Source organism: Lytechinus pictus, chromosome 4 (assembly GCF_037042905.1).
Source record: "Lytechinus pictus isolate F3 Inbred chromosome 4, Lp3.0, whole genome shotgun sequence".
Taxonomy (NCBI): Eukaryota; Metazoa; Echinodermata; class Echinoidea; order Temnopleuroida; family Toxopneustidae; genus Lytechinus; species Lytechinus pictus.
This window is the reverse complement of record NC_087248.1, coordinates 13,093,133-13,102,295: the sequence shown is the minus strand read 5'-3', so window position 1 is coordinate 13,102,295 and position 9,163 is coordinate 13,093,133.

Here is a 9,163-nt window from a genome sequence, read left to right as displayed (position 1 = left end):
ACCTTATATACAGTCTTCATCGATGGCCTGATCAAATCACTAATTAAGGAACGCTTGTCTTGGATGCTCTATTAATGGTTGCTACATGGGAGTGATAGTACTAGCAGATGACGTTGCTCTAATCAGTACATGCCCCCGAGAACTCCAATCAATGCTGGATCTCACCTTCTCTTATTCCTGTGATTGGAGATATAAAATTAATCCACAAAAAAGTGCCGTAGTAGTAATAAACAAAAAAGCATCAACCAGTGTAAGTTCAGTCGAGTGGAAAATGGGAGGAATGACAATCAAGGAAAGCAGAGAGCACCCACACCTTGGCATAGTAAAAAGCAATTGTAATATTGACCATACCAATAACATCATTTCAAAGGGATATAACACCTTCTTCTCTCTCACTGGAACTAAGCAAGGAACTCTACGCCTGCTGCCACCAATATGTACTCATCTTTGGAAAATGTTCTGCATACCAAGAATGCTATATGGGATTCAGATTATTCAACTTACCAACTACATGCTGTCCCGTTTGAACAAGGCCCAAACATTTCTTTTTAAAAGAGTGCTTGGTTTGCCAAGGAGTGCGGCGGACGAAATTGTTTATTTATTGCTCGATATCCTCCCAATGGATAAGCGAATCGACTATGAAATTCTTCTCTTACTTGGGCAATATGCAAGCCTTTCAGACGAACGCACTGAGAGAAGAATCCTGTTGAATGGTATAGCATACAATACACCTTTGGTAAGACGCTGGATAAAAATCCTCAATAGTTATGAGCTTCCAAGTCTCCCTAACATCCTTAGAGATCGCATTCCATATAAAGTATGGAAGAAGCTAGCACTGGGAAAAATTTATAAACAACACTATGCTGCCCTTGAAATTGCAATTGCTAAAAAATCTTCTCTAAGTCTATGGTCGGGCATGACCCAACGTGATAAAAAGAATTATTACCCAAAGCAAGTCTCCAGCCCTCTCCTGAGGGAAGCTATGTCCATCAGAGCTCAATTATCCTGCAGTACATACCCAACGAATAGAAGGTTATTCTCTCTGAATCAAAGTACCACAAAGTCCTGCAAGTTCTGCCACTCCGAACTGGAAAGTGTTGTACATTTTGTTGGAGAATGCCCAGCGTTTAGCACACACAGGAAAACCCTTCTAAACTTAATAAAAGAAGACGAGGAACTGCAGTATTTTTCTGTGCATTTCAAAGATCAAGAACCTCAACAATTTACCGCTTCCGTCCTGTTTCTTCCTGACGTCGAATTAGCAGATTCCTCCAGAAACGACCTCAACCTACTTGTCTTAAATTTCTTGCATAAGATTCACCTCTCTCGATCTACCTTACTCTCACGTCAAAATATGTAACGCTAATGTTAATGCAGTATTAAACTGCGGATCTCCGATACAGCGGAGGAAGGATACAGAAGAAGAAGAAGAAGGTATTCTCTAAGACCAGTCCGTGTCAAAATCACTGATCTAGCTAGTGGAGAGATCAGTGGTCAAAATACATGTAGCTTTTTATCGGCATCACAAACATTATGCCTGCGATATTAGAATTATCAGATTTTGGACCACAATTTTTGCTTGAAAATTGTATTTTTTAATAAAATTGTTTTTTTTCAAAAATCAAATCATTCATGCGCATATATTTTATTAGTAATTATTATGATTATTATTATTACTTTGATTATTCAAAGAAAAAAAACTTGCATTTGTGTTGTTCAAAGATCACCCCGAAGATCACATACAGGGATACATATATTAAAGGGGTATTCCGGGCTTAAAATATTTATATCTAAATAAATAGAGTAAAATTCACAAAGCAAAATGCTGATATTTCATCAAATTCTGATAACAAATAGCGTAGTTATTGAACTTTAAAGTTTAGCAATATATGTATATCGTGAAAGCACGTCGTCATGAATATTCATTAGGTGGGCTGATGATGTGACATTTCCCTTTCCTTATGTTCATCATTTTTTCATACATGTGTGAATGATATGTCTCCCTCGTAATGAAATAAGTTGCAGCGGTGAATATCTAATGCACTAAAATCAGTTGTCATTCCATTTTTTTTTTAGTTCTTGTAGGTAAAAATTTTAATAAACCTAATTTCAAATAACAAAATACAAAAGAACAAGCATCATCAGTTTGCTCATTGAGTTATCATGAAAACATGCCCAGAACTGTTTCACCGGAATAATGCAAATCTTTAAAATGCCGCACTTTGTTATTCCTTGTCCGATTTTGAAATTTTCAGTGTTTTGTTTGTCTGAATTTTCTTTATCTGTTCAAGTCATATTGTTTTCAGCCTGGAATATCCCTTTAATAAGTGCTTGTTGCGTTAAATGAACGAAGTCCCTCTAACTTTTATCAATTCGTTAAAGGTCAAGTCCATGCACCGCAGAAAAAAGTTGATTTAAATAAGTAGAGAAAAATCAAACATGAATAACGCTGACAACTTTATCAAAGTCGGATGTAAAATAAGAAAGTTATGACATTTTAAAGTTTCGCTTATTTTTCACAAAACAGTTCTATGCTCAACTCAGTGATATGCAAATGAGAGAGTCGATGATGTCACTCACTCACTATTTTTTTGTTTTTTATTGTTTGAATTATACAATATTTCAATTCTTACAAATTTGACAATTAGGAACCCCTTGCTGGAACCAATGGAATTGCACGTGTTCAGGGAGGAATGAAACTTTGATTCACATGACAATGACGAGAAAATCAAATTCTTTCATATTTCATAATTTTATAATAAAATACAAAAGAAATAGTGAGTGGGTGATGTCATCGGTCCCCTCATTTGTATACCAAACAGGATGTGCATATAACTGTTTTGGGAAATTAAGTGAAATTTTAAAATGTTATAACTTTCTTACTTTACATCCGATTTTGATGAAATTTTCACTATGCTTGTTTGATTTTTCTCTTTCTATTCAAATCAGTTTTTTGTTGGGGTGGACTTGTCCTTTAAAACAAAAGTATTGTGTGACAAATCAAAAGTAGGTATGCGCTTTAATGTTTTTACAAAAAATTCAGAAGCTGCATGTATAGGTTTTTTAATTAACATCGTTCATCACCAAAAATATCATTTCTCTTAATAATTTAGGAGATCATTCAGTCGTTCATCATTATGGCCACATCTCTATTTTTCACTCTTAAAAGAAGGGAAGCAGAAGGATAATAGGGAAATAAACTTGAAGAAGGAGATAAGAAGCTGAGAAGCTATAGAAGAATAATGATCAAGAAGATGAGAATGAGAAAAGAAGAAGAGAAAGAAAAAGAAGAAAAAGGAGGATCGAGGAGGAGAAGAAGAAGAAAAAGAAGATGAAGAAAAAGAAGAAGAAAAAGAAGGAAAAAATGAGGAGAAGAATGAGAAGAAGAAGAAGAAAAAGAAGAAGAAGGAGAAGAAGAAAAAGAAGGTGAAGGAGGAGAATAAGAAGAAAGTAGGAAGGAGGAGAAGAACAGGGGATTATGATGAGGAAGCTTAGGAGAAGGATGGAAAGAGGAGGCGGTGGAAAAGTTGATGAGATCGAAAGGAAGAGAAGGGGAAGGAAATTAAGGGAAAGGGGGTGGAGAACAGGAGGAAAATGAGGATGAAGAGGCTATATATATATTATGTATATATATAATATATATATATAAATATATTATATAAATTATATATAAGCATCTTGGTTTTCCACGTATTGGCAAGAATAAGACATCAGAAATGCGAAACAAATGATGATATTCACGAATAATGCAAGTTTGCAATGCCAACAAGTTCTTTATTATTATAACTTTCCAAATTTTAGGTAGTCATCTACCTTTTTCGGGAAAGATTCTTCCCCGAAGAAGGTGGATGATTACCGAAAATTTGGAAAGTTGACACTTTTTTTTAGGGGGAATTAAATTTGTCTGAAAAGTACAGAACGTGTAAAAGGGTGCAATTTTTTAAGGGAAAGCCGCGCCTTTCATGTTACGCAGCCCGTTCTTAGGCCTATCATAAGCATCATACATTGCAATCATCATTATCATCAGGCATGACATTATAATGGATCATCATAATCACCATTATCATCATAAGTTTTCAATTAAAGAGTATTCATGTAGAATAATAAATACAAGTATAATTGCTCTCTTTCTGCTCTCATCCAACGGGAATAACTTTCAATGTTGAGGGTCCCTGCAACCCAACTAAAATAGGCTTTGAAAAAGTAGAAACACCTCTCTTTATCAATTTTCCAGTCTTGATTTATTCAGGAATTATCTAATTCGAGCAGCAAAAAAATAGCAATTTTCCCGCATTTTTTGCTCCATCCGATCCCTCAAAATAAATGGGTATGCGCGATCACGTGACGAGTGTGACGTCAATGCCGGACAATCGAAAGTCCCTCCTTCGATGCCGGTCATCAGATAGTAACAGAGACCTTAATGATGTCAGCATAAAATTGACAGAAATCAGGGGCGGCGGGGCGAAGTTGAAAGTGGGCGGGGGGCTGTTACACCCACAAAATGTAAGAATTCCCAATAACGCCCACAAATGTAACAACACTTTACCCATAAATATTAAAAAAACACCCACAATGTAATAACACTTTACCCAGTATTATTTTTTGATCACCCACAAAATGTAATAATGACTTTACCCACAAATTTAATAAGGGATATTTTGACGATTTGTTTTTTCTAAACTAAAACCCTGTCATAATGGATTTATATAGCGCAAAGGTGCAGTTTTTTTCTCCGGATCCGATTATCTAAAATATTTAACAAATCTTCCAAACAAAGACACCACAATATAATTTAAGTTGAATTGTGGCGTAGTTTTTCCTCCAGACCCATTTTTTTTTCAAACTACCAAATAATAAACAAACAAAAATCGAAATATAAGACCCAACAATCCTTCGATAAAACAAAGGTTTGGAGTGTTGTCTTTATTCCAGACCTAGTCATTTCAAAAGTAAAGAAAACATCTTTAAAACTAAGACCCTATCGTCTTTCCTCCAGACCCGCTTATTTAAAAAGTGGGGAAAACATGAAAAAAAAATTTAAGACCAATCTTCAAATTAAGACCCAGTAAAAAGATAACGCTTTAGAGCGTTGTCTTTTTGTCTTTATTCCAGACCTAGTCATTTCAAAAGTAAAGAAAACATCTTTAAAACTAAGAGCCTATCGTCTTTCCTCCAGACCCGCTTATTTAAAAAGTGGGGAAAACATAAAAAAAACTTCAAAGTTAAGACCAATCTTCAAATTAAGACCCAGTAAAAAGATAACGCTTTAGAGCGTTGTCTTTAACCCACACCCAGTTCTTTAAAAATAACATTTCTGAGCAATTGAGCAAAATGCGCATGGTGATCTTGATAGGTCATGTCATTTTAGCGATTAATCTAACCTTTGGTAAATACACTCTTTAAATCAATGAGAGAAAGTTGTAGAGGTTATGGTAAACATGGTGTTGTAGAACTTTTAGTGATGGAATGATGTATGCATATTTATTTTGATTTGTTGATTAAATGATTTGGAGTAAATACTTCCATCTAAGTCCATGTTTCACAGTGTCTTAGTTTGGAAGATGGTAGGTTTTAATAATCTTGTTTTTAATTTTTATTAATAATAAAAAAACGGGTCTAGGGGAAAGACTACGCTATATCTCCATGTTATTCAATATTAATAATATTTATGTATACTTTATTTTGTTTTAATTTGCATTGTTTTAACATAACTAGGTCTGGAGGAAAGACTGCGCTTTATTTCCATGTTATTCAAAATTAATAAAAATTTTGGGTCTTTGGAAGAATTGTAAAATGTTCTAAATAACCGGATCTGGAGAAAATACTTTGTGCCTTTGTTCTAATACATTAATGTTTTAGTTTGGAACAGATTCGTCAAAAGTCTCATCAAAATATTTGTGGGTAAAGTTACTTTTACATTTTGTGGGTGAAATTATTACATTTGTTGGTAAAGTGCGTTATTACATTTGTGGGTGAAATCATTACATTCGTGGGTAAAATGTTAGTACATTTGTGGGTGTTATTACATTATTTTGTGGGCGTTTATTACATTTATGGGTGTAACAGAGCAGAGGCACAGGGAAAAGGGGCACCTTTTCTTTCGAAAAGGGCGCTTTCTTAAAACAAGGAAGAAATGAATTATCTTCCCCACTCACATGACTCATTAAACCCGGTGAAGGCACGTAGGATTATTCTTATAGGTTTTTTTTCCTTCATAAGTGGTTTTGTTTTCTTGTTTCTTACCAAATGAATTATGCTGTTTCTTTACGGGAATTTGCAAATTGCAAACGCTTGGAATATTTCAGTTGCGCGTATATTGAACACGCTTACGTTTTTTTTTTCTCTGAGCAACGTTTTGTTTCAAATAGCACCAGCCTCGTATTTCTCGAGATAATTTTATGTGAAATTCATCAATTAAAAATTTGTTTTTCCAGAATTATAGCTTGGGGGTTGTCTTGTTCCAAAGGAAAAGGGACGCCATCAGAACATTATCAGACTGAAAATTTTGAAAAAACTAGACAAGAAGAAGGACTTTTTTTTTAAATTTGTCAACAAATTTTCGGCATTACTCCTATTTGTTTAAGATCAGTATGCTCGATCTGTAAATGAAAATCATAAGATCAGTATGCTCGATCTGTAATGAAAATCATATGATCATAAGTCAGAAAAAATTGGAACCAGTGGGATTCGAACCTGCCATCTACTGTTTTCCGGGCAGCGACTCAACCACCAGGCTATTCTGGTTCACGGCTAAGCCACGATGAACTGGAAATCAAATACCCTCAATCCTCTTCTTTCTGACTCATTAATATTCAAATACCGTCCGCCGTGGACAATAGATAGTCCGGACCTTTCGTTTGAGGACGCGCACGCTTATTTACGACGTTAGTTGATTTTGGAAGATACTTTTTGGGCCCGTCATCATGGTCGTCCTGCAATGCAAATTGTGTGACATGAGATTTTTTTTTCGTTTCGCATCTGCGACGGAAACATTCAATATGCGTTTCGTGTGCAAAATTTTGGTTGCTACTATGGTAACAGCGATATATCTCATTGAGGACGACTTTCCAAAGCCACATTTGACTCCTCCTAGAGCTCGAGAGGCCGCCCGGGGGGCCCACTTCCATTGATTAGTGGATCCCAGGAGCGACCACACGTAAAAGGGGACAGAGTGGGCAGGTACGTTACGTATAGGCCTATGTAACGTTATAAGGGTGTCAAAACGATGTTTAAAATGCTGACAAAAAAGGGATATCCAATACTTGTAGGGTTTCACAAGCCAAATTCTTGTTAAGAGATGCATTTTCATAATCTGGAAAAGAATTACTTCCCAGCTTGTTTAGGGTATTTTTCGAAACCCCATGGTCGTGCCTGGTATCCACTCATTAATGTAATTAATTAATGTAATTAATCTAATCCCCATTTCTGGGGGAAGTAAAACATAATGCCCATTACATCGTGTGCGAGAGGCATATCGTTTGTGTAGAAGGAATAAACAAAAGAAACAAAAGAAACAAAAAGAAACGAGTTCAAATGTATTACATAATGGTGCTGTGCACATATCAACTCACGCGAAATGTTCGGCTGGAGAGGTTGATCTGACCCATGAAATCAATTGCCAGTGATACACCAATAATCCACATTAAATGTAATATCGATTCGATGGACTGTAATGATCTATATCTAAGCCTTCATTCAGTAAGTTTTTCCTCACTCAATATGTACTCGATTTGTTTGAAAAACCACTTTCTTATCCATGTCATAATCTATTTTAGGTCTTCATTTCGAATATCTCAAACCATCAGTCGTAATATACATGCTATGTATGGTGCGAGTGTCGCAGAAAAGGATTTTGCACACGAAAAGCGGATCTGTAGGGCCTGTAACCCCCCTGTAACACAAAGTTTAGCATTGATTGTAGAGCAGTTTTCTACGTTTGATTCTATTGACTATAATGCACATTCAATCTTAAAAATCAAGTGTATGATTAAGCGTTAACTTTTGTGTTAGGGGACCCTAATATTAGCGTCCGTGAGGATTGCGAAAGGTCCCAAGTAAATTAAGAAGGACGTTTACCAAAAGTAAGTAAGGGCATTTAAAAAGCGAGGTTAAAAGGGATGAATTTCATCATCAAAAGAAAAAGAAGAAGCGAAAGGGGCAAATCATATTTTGAAAAGGATTATGCGATTAAAGGATGCACTTGCAGGAAGCAGAACACTAAATAAAGAAACAGGGCGCTCATCGGACACGAAAAGAGTGGTTTTTAAGGACAACATTACTTATTCTGTTAGGAAGAAAAGGCACATATGAGAAGGCAAAGGGGCACTTGCTAACAGCATAAAACGGGTCCCTCTCGGTTATGAAAGGGGCACAGAACACGTTCGTGAGGGACACTTTCCTTGGATAAAAAGGGCACTCATTCTAAAAAGGGCACTTACATGTACAAGAAGGCAAGGGGCACTCGTTAACACATAAAACGGGTCCTTCTTAGATAAAAGGGGCACAGAACACGTTTGTCGAGGGACACTTTTCTTGTGTAAACTGGGACACTGATACGAGGACGGGCACTTACAAGAATGCAATGGGGCACTTACTAACACGTAAAACGGGTCCTTCTCAGGTGAAAGGGGCACAGAACACGTTCGAGAGAGGGCATTTTTGGTAAACATTGGCGCTGATACCCGCGCTGATACGAGAAATGGCATGCAGTTGCTAACACATAGAATGGGTCCTTCCTAGGTGAAAGGGGCACAGAACACGTTCGATGGGGGATTTTTTTTGCATGAAAAAGTGAATTTTTTCAGTGCGTCAAAAAGTGGGGACACTGTGCACCCCCCCCCCCCGGATCGCCGCCCCTGACAGAAATTAATCATTAAGAATGACCACTGATGGACAATTTGATGGAATTTATCAGATGCACATTATGCGTTAAGAAAAAGGTTTTTCTTCTATCTTATATTATCATCATAACAAAATGAAATTCCTAAAAACACACGATCACTATTTTCTATTGTGAATTTTAGTCAATTTTATGATATGCTAATATCATTTAGTGAACGATCTCTATAACGGCAAATGTGGGAACCGTCTGTCATTCACGTCACTTCCTTCAGTAAAATCAACTTATATATCTATTTACATTTATTTTTAGGGAGTATACAAA